Below are 16,143 nucleotides of genomic sequence, written 5' to 3'. Positions count from 1 at the left end.
AGCCTAGATACCACTTTTTATCACTAATATACTAACTAGTGCAATGGAAAGAGTCTGGGACAGCACAGATAATCAAGTCTGTATATGTAATGAATTCATCTACCCTTAAACACATCCAAGGTATCTTAGGGCACCCAAAGTATTTGTGTGCTCTTCTGACCTCACCTTTTGTGTAGGCAAAGGATGAGACTTGTTCACAGTTTACTAAGGTGATAGGGTTAATGTAAGTCAGACTGCAAGACTTAATGGTTTTGGCTTGTCAGTCCACTTCTGAGATCGGGATCCAATATGTCATCATGCTGTGCAATTCCCATCTGGAGTGGTTGCTGGGCAACCAGACTGTGATTTGGTAGAAATAGTAGACAATTCTTCAAAGCATGATCCCACTTGACCATTTTCACTAACATATTTACAGTTCATTATAGTTCTCTTCCGTTTGGTTTTCTGGCAGTCTAAAGCCAATGTTCTCCAACTAAAAATACTTTCAAGTCTAATGAGATTTCCATTTCTCACTCTTGTTCATTTTCATCAGCAAAACTACTAATGGGTTGCCAAGACATGTTTTCTTTCTTTCACTGAGGTTATAACCAAAACTTTACTTAAGTACCAAGCTAGAATTAAAGCCTCATGAAGATCTAGAGCTGCCAGCCCTGTAGATGGCTATAAATGCCCCTGAAACCTTCATTTCTAAGCTTCATATAAGTTTTGTTGTGATGTTGATATAGGCAGTGGTACGATGAACTAGAAAACCAGTCGTCCTTTGATTAATTCCACGAAGTCACCTCCTTTGTTCATTCAGTCACCGTTCCACAGATATATATTTTTAAGATTTTATTTATTAAAGAGCATGCATGCAGGAGAGGGGGACAGGGGCAGAGGGAGAGCAGGGAGCTCCACACAGGGCTGGATCTCAGGACCCCGGGATCATGACCTGAGCTGAAGGCAGGCACTTACCCATCTGAGCCACCCAGGTGCTCTCCACAGGTATTTTCTAAGTGTCTGCTATGTGGCTAGCACTGTGCTAGGCTCTGGGAATTCAACTGTGAATATGACAGAGCCTCTGCCTTCAATTTGCTCATTGTCAAGTGGAAGAGACATATACGGAGAGCGACTGTTATCATGCAGATGGACAAGTGCGATGTGAGCACCAAAAGGGGGATAGTTAACCAAGATGTAGGAGGTCGTGGAGGAGTCAGATATGTTTCACAATATGAAACATGAAAGGTGAGTTAACAAAGAGATTAGAGAGTGGAAAACGATTCCAGGCAAAGAGAACACAGTGTACAGAGACTGAAAGAGAATTCACAGCAGGGTTGGGAATGTGCAAGCTGTTGAGTATGGCTAGAGAATGATGGGAGGATGAGGGGCGCTTGGGTGGTTCAGTTGGTTAAGCATCTGCTTTCAGCTCAGGTCATGATTCCAGGGTTCTGGAATTGAGCCCCACACGCATCAGGCTCCCTCCTCACTGGGGAGTCCTCTTGACCCTTTCCCTCCCTCCCCACTCATGTTCTCTCTCACTCTCTCTCAAATCTTTAAAAAAATGATGGAAGATGGGAAAATTCAGATGGACAGTGTCTATATTTGGAGGGGAGATATTAAGTCTATTCACTAAGGTTTTGTCTCATGCCTTTAGTTTTTCATCCCAGACAAAAGAATGTTTTATGCCCCTTGGTTACTGCCCTAAAATGTTAGGAACTATATTCCAGAGATCATAGGGTACCATCATCATGTGATCCAACTTTTCCATATATCTTTCTTGTATACAAGATGGTAACTTTCTCCTTAGGTTCAAGCATGAGTTCTTCACATTTCATTTAGAGCAAATAGATAAGTAAACACTTTACTTTCAGTTAATTATCTCCTAGCAGCTTTTTTTCCCAATTGTACACCCAAGACATTGGATATATCCAAGGTCTTGACTTTTCCCTTATAGGATGCAATCCCATAGGTAGGCAAAGCACCATAGGTGGTTTTCAATGAAAGCAGCTGCCCACAAAATATGTTATTGATGTTACCAGAAACAAATGACTGCCCTTTGAATTATCAACCTGTACTCTAAAAGCAGCTGAAATAGATCAGTTCTTTTAGCAATTCTCAGTTTTCTGACTTGGGAGAAAATGTTTGTATTCAAATGAGCACTGCACTTTTGAATGGGAATGTTACTGCGGGATTGAGAAAAGCAACATTTATGACTATTCCCTCTGCTTATGCTGTGGTCATCCAGACAGATTCCTCTCATTCAGGTAGAAATGTGCAAGAGAAGCTTGCTTACTCTCCGTGTCTATCTTTCCTAGTCTTCCAGTCAGCAAGTGCAAGAGAGTTCTCTAAAAACCCATGTTTTGGAGCAGCATATTAGTGGGAGCAGTGATTTCTCCTTCATTTACCCCCAAAGCCACCTCCACTACACTAGAGTTCAAGAGCGGAAGTCAATTCACAGAGGAGGAAAGCATATGCTATTACATGACTCATTCAGGAGAGCACCACAAGTTAGGGGTGTCACTGAAAATAGAGCAAACTGACCAGGATTGCTGATTGAACAGCAATTGTATTTGACCAGAAGTGGGTACTTTGTACTCTGGTTTGCTTTCTGCAGATACTACCAGAACATGGACAGTTTTCCTTTGACTGGAGAAGTCTGTTGTCTCAAAGGATAAAATTCTTGGAATAATAGTGGCAAATATCATTTACTTTGTGCTAGGCACCGTGCTTGGTTCTTTGCATGAACCGTATAATTTAATTCCCGCCATTTACTGTCTGCGAGCTAGATATTATTATCCTTATTTTACAAATGAACTGATTGCAACCTAGAGTAGTTGAGTAACTCTGCTAAGGTCACACAGCTAATAAGATCAGAGACATGCCCATATTTTTCATAGCTTTATCCCTAGTGTTGGCACATAGTAGGCATTGCTTGCTTATGTTTTAATAAATAATCATGAGCTATGGAAAATGGAGATAGTTTGGTACAATGCAAAGGTTTATGTCCTCCCAGCCTCATCCTGTAGTCTGTGCAGAGCCCATCAGTCCGATCTTTTCTACAGGGACACTTGGCACACTATTCCTCTTCCCGCTCTGCTCATCGCCTTTCTCTTTCTCTTTCTCTTTCTGATGACTGTTCTCTTGTCTCTCTGCCTACCCTTGGGCAGCTGATGTTATGTCTATCTCTTCCTTTATTCAACTCACTGTCCTTTTGTTTTTCTGCCCTGCTGCTCCCCCTGCCTGACCTCTGTTTTGCTGCTTTCTCTTACCCATCTTCACCTATCGGAACATAGACTTTGGAGGCAGAAGGTCCTGGATTCAAATCCCAGCCTAGCTGTATGCTAGTGGTATGAGTTTGTATTTAACCTCTTTTTAACTTGCCTAAGCATCTACAACAGGTAATTCACAAGTACACAATCCACAAGCCTCTGGAAAAAAAAAATCAAATGAATGTGTGGCAAGTATATTGATGGTTACTGATGAACCGTTTTTGGCGTGTATGGTTTTTTTATACCACTTAATGTGATGAGTCGTATTTCACTGCAGATATTCTGTAATTGGCCTACCAAATGCTCTACCAGACCCCACTTTGTTATAGAACATGTGGCGTATATGCTCCTTATTATCTTTTAAGATCCAAACAGTTCTGAATTCTGGAGCATAGATGGCTATCAGGATTTTGGATGAGGGATTGCATATCTGAAATACTTTTTTGTTAGCGTTGTGAGGATTAGAGATAAACTCTATAGCTTGTTTAACACATTGGCAAATAATAGGCGCTTAATGCCAAAAGTCTCTTTTAAATTTCTGGGTTTTTCCTCCTATGTTGAACACAAAAAGTATTATGTGTGTGCAGTAAAGCAGAGCAAGACAAAAAGTCTTGAATTGCCGCTTTAAAAAAAATCCTTCTATAAATTATTTTTGTTCACTCATGACTATTGTTATGCTGTCTTTAGCAGTTTACTAAGCTACTATCTTCATTAATGTCCACCCAACACCTAAAAATTGTTTCCAGGCTTGATCTGAGACCTGCCTACCTCTTCAGAAACAATTTGGTCACAGAGAAGACATTGACAGGGGAAGAAATGTGTTTAATTGACTTGAATTCTCTGCCCTGGGAAATCGCTTTATAGAAGTTGGGCTTGCTTTAAACATAACTTAGTATTTTCAAGTAGAAAGTTAAGTGCTACAGCTCATCTGGAAGAAATTACACATAATGGCATCAAATTCACCAGCAGTAATAGGAAATACGGTGTCCTCCGGTGGGTGATAAAATGGGATAAATGCAAGGCCATGCTGCATCATGGAATAATTGCAGTGACAATGCATTATGTATTGTGAAGTTATAAAAGAAGAAAAAGTAAACTTTATTGTTGGTGTTAAAGGAGCGAAAGAGAAAAGGAAATACTGCATGAAATACCACAGCTGCTCTGACCAAATGTGCTTAAAAAGATGGCCGGCGTTTCTTTCTGGAAAAACAACTAGAACTGTCCTTGGAGGAGCAAACTTGTTCTACTCCCCAACCATAATTGCAGTAACAGCCCCCTTCAGTGTTTCTGGGTATTATCTTCCTGAGTGGTCCTAAATCTCAGATGGAAGGCAGTCTTCTGATCTTAAGACACCTTGGAAACCCACCCCGAATGCTGCTGTAGCACCCAGCCTTGTGCTAGACGCTAGAGGAAGGCATTTGCAGGAGATGAAACCTTATCAGCAGGACAATTTCCACCTCTGATGAAAACCCACACTCAATTTCTAACCAGGTCATGTTTCCCTCCTATGAAACCTGCAGTCAGTCTGTGTGCCAGCCTCCCAGAAGTCCCTCACTTCCGGTGTCTGCAGAAGGGCTGCTGCTGGAAACATATCATCAACATACTTGTTGCTTGGAAGAGGTCGTTCAAGCCCAGAACTCCCCTCTGTCGCGCTTGTAGGGAAAATGCTTCAGGAGTGCTTCCTCCATTTAATCAAAAGGAACAAATCCAAGATTATACTTGCTGTTCGTCCATCCATTCCAAGCACAGCAGCAACATTTCCATTGAATTTTTATGTTTGCCTTCCAAACGATATTACCTAAAAACAGTTCATAAAATGTCTGACTAGAAGGATGGAGTTAGATAACGAAGTTAACAATAATAAAGATGCCAAAATCTACTTCACGTGAGGTAAACTAGACAGAAACTGTCCCTAGATGGAGTGACTTGTCAGTAGACTCCACCTTTGTGTCCTGACATGGCGGGGAGGAAGGAAGAGAGGGAGGGAGTGAATACAATTCTCACTGGAGGCTGACGGTGCTTGTATTTTGATCTTGGCCTTCTAGCAGTCAGAATTATGAGAAAATAAATCTCTCTCAGTGAAGCCACCCAATCTATGGTGTTTTGTTATGGCAGCCTGAGCAGAGGAGGACAAGACTGAAATTGGGATAAATCTGAAATCAGGACAAGACTGAAATTGGGATAAATCTGAAATCAGGTCAGTACACATGGACACTAAGACCAGCCCCACTGGATTGTGTTACTTAAAATCTTTTAGGTGAATTTTTGAATAGCTGAACAAATGTGAGTAATCCATTTTTTTGTAGAGAAAGAAACAGTAACACTATGTTAAATCAAAGCAACTTTGTTGCTCTTTTAGAGATCTAGGGATTGATGTTTGTTTACTTGGAAGATGCCACAAAAAATGGCATCTTAAAACAGGAATATTGGTAGTGTTATGTAGATATACCTTAAGAGCAGGAATAAAGAGAAATTAAATCACAAAATCACAGAATGTCAGAATTAGAGCCTTCATGTTTGTCTACTATAGTGGCTTTCAACCTACACTCGAAGTTCAGATTTGGGGGAAAGAGATGTGGGCATTTTAGTTCACCGGAGATCAGTTTTGTGAGGTGAGGCTCTCATTCCAGCTTTAACCAGAGTGTCAGTGGATTAACTTGTTTTACATATTGGGACTCTAAAAGACTTCATTTGAAGAAAGTACTCTCAAACTCTTTGATCTACATCAGCCTTACATCTTGCTAATGAGGAAATTCCTGAAGTTAAAGGGCTTACCTCTTGACAAGAGTTATATAGTTCCTTTCAGCTTCTCTGAAGAGATCAGCCTTCCTGTTGGCTTTGGCGGCAAGACAACGCTAAGGCCTTCCTTCCGTTAACTTTTTTCCGCCCCCTCCTCAAGATCCCATTGTCTTGTAAATGACAATAGCTCAAGGAACCTCCTCCACTCCCAACCTGAGCAAAACTTTTAGCCTAAAACAAAGGTTGGCAAACAACAACCTGTGGGCCAAATCTGGCCCACCACATACATTTTGTAGATAGTTTTATTGGAACACAGCCACTCATATGTGTTTATGTATTGTCTATGCTCTCATGCTATAACATTAGACCTGAATAGTTGCAATAGAAACCATATGGACTACAAATCCTAAATATTTACTACCAGGCCCTTTACAGGAAAAGTTTGCCAATCCCTGGCCTAAACTATCTCAAAAGCTGTCTAGCCTACTGACTGAAAGCTACAGTTTGGAAAAAGTTTGACTCCGATATTTTTCCTTTTTGCTTTGCCAAGTCCTCAGTTAGGTGATCTTCTCTTATACTTTTCACCAATAGAAAAGGCCACCCTACATCAAGGCAACACTGAGAATCTTTCAGAAAGCACTGACAGCATCTAAAAGTTATTTTTCTTTTTTGTTATGTCTTATTTCTTTGATTTATAGTCACCCATTGACCATCTTGAGAATTAGTCACCAAGTGTTATTGCCGTCTTTATTTTCTGAGATATATTCAGTTTGACAGACAGTCTAAAAGGAAAATTTGGCATAATGATGATTTTATATATAATTTTTAATCTGTCGTAAATTAGAATGATTTGCACCAGACTTTTGCCTAGATCTTGCTATGCTTTGTAGGAACATAGTCAAATTTATTTCCTTTGAGCCCATACTAGCAGCTTAAGTCTGCAGCTTCACCAATAAGGAGAGTAGTGCAGAGAAATCGAGAGGCAGGAGGATGTAGAGGTATGGACAAAGGCTTTAGAAGCAAACAGAGAAATTATAATTCCAGCCCCAACACTCATTAGGTGTGTGTTTTGAGGCGAACCATTTAGCCCCCTGAAGCGTCAGTTTTTATCTATAAAACAAGAAGTATCGTTCCTACCACGTGGTGATACTGTAAGGACGAAATACAGCCGTGTATGTGAAGCTCCTTCCCAGGATTTGGCACAGAGATGTTTTCAACATTTTAATTACCTTCTTTATTTCACTCTCTCCCCTTCTACCAGGCCTGTTTCATTACTAACACCTTAGAATATAGAAATTCATTATTACTTGAGGTAGTAAATGTTATGTGAACTAGTTGGTGAAAGAGTAGGTTTATCTAGCTCGGGGGTAATAGAGTGACCATCACCAAAGCCTTTTTCTTAACCTTGACAAAGCTCGGAGTCTTCAGTTCCACCACTAGGTGGATCAAGTCCTGAAGTCCAAGTGGGCCAATACTATGGTATAAATCACATTCTGTGCACGTGTCATGTAGGGCTCTGTTTCATGTGTGTAAATGGAGCTGGAGAATTGAGACAGTATGTGTATTCTTGCAAGGGACCAAAACGTGGCTGATTGCCTCATTACTTCAGGTGCATGTGTTTTTAGTAAAAATGTCCCAGAATGATTATTTTTCATTCTCGCTGGGGTGTACACAGTCCTTATGGTTTAATTGATTGGATAATTTGTAATTAGATATAATTGGAGCTTCTATTTGTGGCTTCCTTAGGAGTCACATGGACTTTATGACTTTATTATCTCCATCAGAGTTACCACATTTTTTTCTCCCCTATAAGAAATGTATTTGTCATTTACCATTCCTGAGAGGAGAGGAATAGAGAAGGGAGGGAGGAAACAAATATGCTCTCTACTGGCCCTGGCTCAATTCTGATAGCATCCTTTCTCTGCTGCTATTCTAGTGCAAGATTGGTGCTTCTGTAGTGACTTGCCAGAATCCAAACAACTTAACTGTACTTTGGTGACTTGGGTCTTAGAAGTAGTAAAAGAGTATTTTGTTGAAAAGCTACAAAAAGAGCCAGTATCCACTGAAATTACATAAATAGGGTTTGCATGCTCCATGAGTTACATTTGCCATAAGAAAGGACAGTAGAAAGATGCTTTGTTATTGATCCAAACACATAAAAAGCCAAATGGGCTTTAATCTTGAACAATTTAAACTAATAAAATTAAGGATAGACATGGCAACTTTCCTAAAATTATTTACCTAATTTACTTTGTAATTACCTTGATGTCTTCCATGTGTCCTAAATTAAATGCCTTTTGCCTCATTTTTAGTCCATATTCCATTTGAAGTTGGTTTTGGTAGAAAAATCACATTCATTTGCGTGTGGACCCCCAGAGGTCTTGGGGGACTGGGGGAACGCCTGCAGCCAATTTTGCTGGCCTTTTGTAGCAGATACAATAACACAGCTGTGGATATGTTCTTCAAATGGACTGTCTCAGCAGCCCTGGGGGCGAACTGCTGGATAGTAGAACTCTAGAGAGAGTCAATCAGCATTGCATGGATAGAGTGGAATTAACAGTTGCCTTCTATCTAGGAGACACTTGAGATCCACCTTCCTTCACAGCAGACTGTTTGTTGTGCGGTGTATTTGTTATTTGGGTCTCAACTGTATCCCAGAATGTCAGCCAGTGCCTGGAAACTGAAATCAATGGATACTGGCTCCAGATTCTTTATAGCGGATGCCTAAACTACTGGTGCTTGGTAATTAATTTGGACTTTTCACCCCTGCCTTGTCTTCTGCCTTATCGATTGAAGTATGTCTTAAATGCTATCTGATGCCACAATTAGCTTTGCTGTATCTTGTATCCATTAAATTGTGCCTCAGTTTTGAAAATCCATTAGTTGTTATGTTATGGCAGGGTTTCTCTCATTGAACTTGGAGACAAGACAATGAAATTTCAAGGAGACAAAGAGGCCAGAGCTAGCTGTTTGCAACTACATTATGTCCTCTCTTCATGGGTGTTTGAGGTCTAGAGGAGTAGATGGGTTTGTTAGGTAGGTTGGCACCCTAGCTAGGTGATTGGGTACAGTCCTAAGCACCCACAGATGGTATATGTGCAGCTGAATAGTAATAGGCTGAGATAGAGTTCTGTGGAGTTCCCTGGTCAGTAGTGAGATAGTCCGGAACTGGGTCACAATTATTTAGAATGCTAGCTGGTATATAACAAACAAGCTCCCAAATTGCAGGGCCTTAAAGCAATATAAAGTTTATTTCTCACTCATTTAACATCCCAGTGTCTGTGTTTCACAGGTGGCCTTCCATGTAATTACTCAGGGACCAGGCTAATTCTATCCTCTGTTTTGACTTTCCCTTTTCTTTCAGTCAGTACATGGGGAAAGAGAACTGTCCCATTCTGGTGGTGACACACACCAGTTCTCCGCATGTTCCATTGGAAAGAACTAGTTATAGGTTTCTGCAGGGAGCTGGGAAATAGTCACGGGCTAGACCGTCTTCTCCTAGCCAAGGCCCAACATGCAGAAGGAGAGCTTGAATCTTTGATTGATAGTTAGCCATCTTTGCCACAATAACAGATTGAGTAAGGTTGAATCCAAAAGGGAAACAAGATGGAGGAGAGATGCACAAGGAGGAAACAGGAGTCTGAAGGAATTTCCCAGGTCAGAGTTCAGATGACTGCAACAAGTCTTATTCAATTTCCGAAATTTCTTAAAATATCCTATGAACCATTAAAGGAGTAAATGGATACCAAACAGAATTCAAAAAAAGATACTTTGCCTTCTTTCATTTATTTTGGCCTCTTTACAGCTCACCTGGGAGTTAAAGCTTTTTCAGAGTCCTCTCTTTTGTATCACTGTACAGATGCATTAACTTCTTTGTTTTTCCTTTCAAGCTTTTATTTAAACTCTAGTTAGTTAACCTATAGTGTAGTATTACACTATAGAATTTAGAAGGGTAGAATTTAGTGGTTCATCACTTGCATACAACACCCAGTACTCATACAATAACTGCCCTCCTTAATGTCCATCACCCATTTAGCCCATCCCCCCACCTCCCATTCAGCAACCCTCAGTTCCCTATTGTTAAGAGTCTCTTGTGGTTTGCCTCCCTCTGTTTCTATCTTATTTTTCCTTCCATTTCCCTATGTTCATCTGTTTTGTTTCTTAAATTCCACAAATGAGTGAAATCATATGGTATTTGTCTTTCTCTGACTGACTTATTTTGCTTAGCATAATACACACCAGTTCCATCCATGTCATTGTGAATGGCAAGATTTCATTCTTTTTGATGGCTGGGTAATACTCCATTACACATATACACACACACACACACACACACACACTCACTCACATACCACATCTTCTTTGTCCGTTCATCAGTCAGTGTACATTTGGGTTCTTTCTATATTTTTGGCTATCGTAGATGGTGCTGTTACAAACACTGGGGTGCATGTGCCCCTTTGAATCACCATGTTTATATCCTTTGGATAATTACCTAGTAGTGCAGTTGCTGGGTCATAGGGTAGTTATATTTTTAACTTTTTGAGGAACCTCCTTGCATTCCCACCGACGGTGTAAGAGGGTTCCCCTTTCTTTGCATCCTCACCAACACCTGTTGTTTCCAGGGTTGTTAATTTTAGCCATTCTGACAGGTGTGAGGTAGTATCTCATTGTGGTTTTGATTTGTATTTCCCTGATGATGAGTGATGTTGAGCATTTTTTCATGTTTCTGTTAGCTATCTGTATGTTTTCTTTGGAGGAATGTCTGTTCATGTCTTCTATCCATTTCTTGACTGGATTTTTAATTTTTGGGTGTTGAGTTTGGTAAGTTTTTTATAGAATTTGGATACTAGCCCTTTATCTGCTATGTCATTTGCAAATGTCTTCTCCCATACGCATTAATTTCTAAACGAAGTCCAGTTCAGAGAAGCTGACTGGCTCTAGCTCTCCTTCCCAAATTGTTAGCACTATTGTATGCCGGCTATGTACTGGCCCTTCATTAACATTATCCTACTCTGTCCTCCCAATGGCCTAATGAGGTACATATTTTAGCTCTAACATTGTTATTAAAATATGCTTTAAAGATATCTTATAGGAATTAAATGGTCTTCTTAGACTTTGCTAGTAAACCCAAACCTAAAACACTACGAAGGGCCAAGAAGATTCAGATGGGTAGAATCAATAGTGGGAATAATCTTAGTGAAACATGGTAAACAGAATAGGAAAAAAGTATACTAAAAAGTAATAGACATAAAAATTGACTTGTATCTGCTTCCTTAAAAAGGCTCTTAACTATTGTCATAACCATTCAATCCAGTTCAGCAGAGAAAATATATTATGCCTTCCTCTCTTGGGGTTTCTTTTATTGCTAAACCATTATCGTGGCAGTGAGAGATTTTGCAAGGCATAAAAAAGTCACCACAGGCCCACACTATGCTATGACCCAAGTGGTTTTTACAGCTATTCCCTTAATGTCTATGTCCATATGCCTGCAAGTGAATGAGCCATCCTGACGCGTACTTGACAAAGTAACACTTCCAGTTTTGTTTTCCTTTGGGGAAGTGCTAAAACGTTCACAACCAAGTGTGAAATTTTAAAATGTAGAATATAAACACATATATGTGCTAATTGGGGGGGGGGGGAGCTAAACTGTTGTGTTTATTTATGAAAGGTGGAATCCTAGGTAAATTTATTTTTCTTATACTTGTCTAGGTTTTATAATCTTTCTAAATCATTCATTACACTTTTAAATAAAAAACTATAAATATTATCTACAGGGGGACATCTCATTGCAGACCTAGTATTGCTTTTTTGGAATTCTGAAGGAAATCACTATTTTCCAAAATTAGGTAGTTCATTTTTAAGAGAAGCCAAAGAAATGTGTCCATTGAAAACAATAGCTTCAAGGGGTGCCTGGGTGGCTCAGTCAGTTAAGTATCTGACTCTTGGTTTCAGCTCAGATCGTGATCTCAGGCAAGCCCCATGTCGGACTCCACACTGGGCATGGAGCCTGCTTAAGAGTCTTTCTCTCTCCCTCTCCTTCTGCCCCGTTCGCGCACTCTCTCTCAAAAACAAAACAAAACAAAAAAACACAAAAGACCACAATAGCTCAAGAAAGACTTTCATGTTAGATCTTGATCATTTACTAAATTCAAATTTTCATTTCTTCAGTTGAAATTATTTAACAGTAATTTGTAGAGTAAGGTCCATGTTGCATGTCCAGTCTGATAAATTGATAGTGAGGTAGGCCATCCCTAAGATAGCCCCCTACCTCTTGGTTTTCATGTCTTAGTGTAATCCCTTCCCCCTGCATGCAAACAGGATGCAGTGACTCACTTCTAACCAATAAAATACAGCAATAGTGATAGAATGTCACTTCTGAGACTAGGTCATAATGAGTCTGTGGTTTCCTCTCTCTCGCTCTCCCTTCCCTTTTGTTTACTAGCTCTACAAGATGTTGAGAACCATGTCATGAGCTCTCCTGTGAAGAGGACCATGTGGCAAAGACCTCTGTCCAACGGTCAACAAAGACCTAAGGTGGTCTGCTAAATAATGAGTTAGGAACAGATCTTAACTCAGTTGAACTTTGATCTTGAACCAGAGGAACCCAGCTAAGCCAAACCTGTATTCCTGATCCATAGAAATTGTGAGATAATATTTGTGGACTTAGGTCACAACACTTTAAGGTAATTTGAATGCAGCAATAGATAATGAACATAAATTAGCCCTGGCTGTGTGAAGTAGGGTTCTGCAAAGGGGTTTGAGCCTTTGTCTACTCCTTAGTGAATATAGTCCATCAATTATATTTGTCTGCCATGGACGCAGGGTGGGAGGAATGGTGATGTGTGCTATTCTTTGATATGATGAACAGAATAGTAGCCGACAGAATGGACTCATTTCGGGGTTTGGGGAAATGCCCTGGTGTTAATAGGACCTATTATTCCACTACCAATCATTAATAGAACATAGTCATTGGTCAGATTGGTTTGTATAGATCCTGATTTGTATCTTTCTCCTGAGGAATACGGATTATATGATTCAAGGAGACAATCAGAGTCTGGGACAAGTTCTGGGCAGCCCAAACCAGCCCAGGGGTACTGGTGTTTCCTGGAGTAAGCCCCAGAACAGAGATGTAGACAGTGAAAGAGAGTGGAGAGAGAAAGGTAATTTTCTTATACTGCATAATTTGCCTGATGTAAGTCCCAACTTGTGGCAGACTGAAGAACTTATGAGTGCAAGCAAAGTAGTCCAGAAAAGATACCCATGCAGCTCTTACATATGTTAGAAGGATGACTGGCTCTGAAGAATTGCTGTTTTCCAAATATTGATACCAAAGTATCCTTGGAAGACCTACAAACCCAATGCTCATCAACACAGGTCCTGGAGCACTATTGAAAGGAGAATATGCTGCCTTATCACAGTGGGGTTCCAATAGGTCTCTAATGAACATTGACCTGTGATCCAAAAGAGTGAGAAACTTTGACAAATCTATTTTGAAAGAAACTGCTTGTTTAAAGGGCCCATTTCATAGAAAGCTCAAAGTTCAGGCATGTTTCTTGTCATGGGTGGGGATATACTTGGCACAACCAAATGCCATATTTTTGAAAGTCTGAAAGGAAGTTTTTTTGTAATTCCTTAAGAATTGAAATAAAAATGAGCTTTCTGTGAGATATGCCTGTAGACTGCTGAGGATATACTTACAGATGAAGCATGAACAATGCTAAGAAAATGTTTATGAAGTTAAGGTATGCTTAATCTATTTTTTTAATGTCTGATTTGAAGACTAGAATTTAAATGACTTTAGCAAGATATTTAGAGTATTTTGTGGGCATTATGTAGAGAGAGTGCATGCACGTGTTTATTTAACTCATAGATTATACTTGCTCCTTATTTAGTTATTCATGGTTCCTAAAGAATCAACTATAATAGGAGCTTGCACATTCTCATATTTTAAAAAATTCAGCAAATAAGGGGCGCCTGGGTGGCTCAGTCGGTTAAGCGTCTGTCTTCGGCTCAGGTCATGATCCCAGGGTCCTGGGATCAAGTCCCGCATCGGGCCCCCTGCTCTGCGGGGAGCCTGCTTCTCCCTCTCCCTCTGCCTACTTGTGTTCTCTATCTCTCTGTCAAATAAATAAATAAAATCTTTAAAAAAAAATTCAGAAAATAAGAAAATGTGTGAGAAGTTTGAGGTTTCAGTAGTATTTATGTTCTGCTTTCTTGTTAAACTATGCTCAATATAAATATGAATATTGCCAAGAACCCCCACATGAGATTTTTCCTCATGACTGGAATATTCCTTTATTTCTCTTTATTAATGCTCTAACTTATTCAACATCAGAAACCTTTCCTCATAAGGGAAATATTTTTTGATTTCATTTTCTCTTGCCCCTTTGGAAGTCCCTGGAAGGCTTTTTGTCATACAAGTCCATTGAGAAACACATACACATCTTCACACAAGCTGAGAAAAAAAAGTCTTATTTACAGGAAGTTGAGAAGAGAAATACTAGTAAGTTCCTTAGCTTAGTCCAGGCAAGTACAATGGAGACCGTGAAATGGAGCTAGTGTGTCAATGGCTATTTAACACTTGTAGTGGAAAGAATGAGGCCATCTTGAGTCTGAATCTGGATTTCTGGCTTGGCGTTGACACATTAATGTATCCTTTAGGAAGCTAATGGTTTTATTTTACTGATAGAGGAGAGGTAAAAGATGCTTTCCCCAACAGTTTCAAAGCATACTTGATTGTTTTGAGCCCAAGAATAGCATATCTAGTTACTTGTCTGATATTTTCTCCAGTTGTTTTCTGGGCAGACTCTCAGAGGCTGGTTGGTTTGGATCAGAAGAGTGCACGAGCTCCTCATCCCATGTGGCTCCTATCCAACCCCTCTTGTCTCTTCTCTATCAGTTTGATTATCTGCCTCTTCACAATAGAATCTGTCGTTGAAAACTGGATTCAAGTTGAGTTTCACCTGGAAGTATTTGCCTCACAGAATTAGCACAATTGAAGATGATTAAAATACTCAGTTCTTCTCTGGCTGGTTAAACAGTCCCCAAGTGGTAAAGCAGGTACATCTGCATCTTCAATCTTGTGGCGTCCTGTCGCTCTGTTTGAATCCTTTCCACCGTGCATACAGATTATATATTCCACATCTTCCTGACCATAGAACATATTATTTCTTAATAAGGCTTCAAAGGAAATATATGCACTTTTCATGCCACTCAGAGGAGTGAGCTCTGGGTTTGCTTTGGTGCCACCAGAGCTGCGGCTGCATTTTCTGGGGTTAGGAAGCAGAGTCAGGCACTCAGCCAACCCAGGAGGGACACAATTAGACAGACATAGAATACCCTACTAAAGTCCTAAGAGAGCAATGAAACTAAAAGGACAGCTTTTAGTTTCAGTACAAAAAATCCTGACCCCAAAGTAACTTCAGTTACTCAAGGGCTGTTTGAGCAGAAGAATAGAGAGCCTTTCCTTTAGGGCCTAAACCCAAAATATCAAGAAGTGAGCCTTGATGTTCTTTGAAGTTCCTAAATGCCTCATTCATAGATTTCAGCTGACTGAAAACCCAGTGGTTCTAAGGAAGAGGCATAAATAAGATCATTATATGGTTGAGTAATATAATTCGCCCATCCCAATTACTGGCACCACCAAGCACCTGGTTGCTCAGTTGCCCCAAATTGGAAATTATCCTCAATACCTTCCTCTGTCAACCCTGAAATCCAATTAGTCACCAAAAAAAATATTGATATCACCTCCAAAATCTATCTCAAATGAATACATTTCTCTTCATCTCCATTGTCACCACCCTGGTTTTGTCCGTCAGCTTTTAATTGGACCATTGTGGAGCCTTCCAGTCTTCACTACCTATTTTTTAAAATTTATTCTTAATAAAAATTATATATATTTAAGATATACAACATGATTTGATATACAGAGTGAAATGATTACCACAGTCAAGCTAAATAGCACATTTTCTGCGGTAGTTACTGTATGTGTGTGTATGATGAGAGCACCTGAAATCTCTCAGCAAATTGCCAGGATTCAATATGGTGTTATTAACTGTAGTTCAGTCCAGCCCATAGAACAGCCCAGGATCTTCTAAAATGCAAATCTGATCCTATCAGTACTCTGCTTGTTTCCTGTTGTTTTTAAGATCAACAT

Source organism: Neomonachus schauinslandi, chromosome 6 (genome assembly GCF_002201575.2).
Source record: "Neomonachus schauinslandi chromosome 6, ASM220157v2, whole genome shotgun sequence".
Taxonomy (NCBI): Eukaryota; Metazoa; Chordata; class Mammalia; order Carnivora; family Phocidae; genus Neomonachus; species Neomonachus schauinslandi.
Note: the sequence above shows the minus strand (reverse complement) of the source record.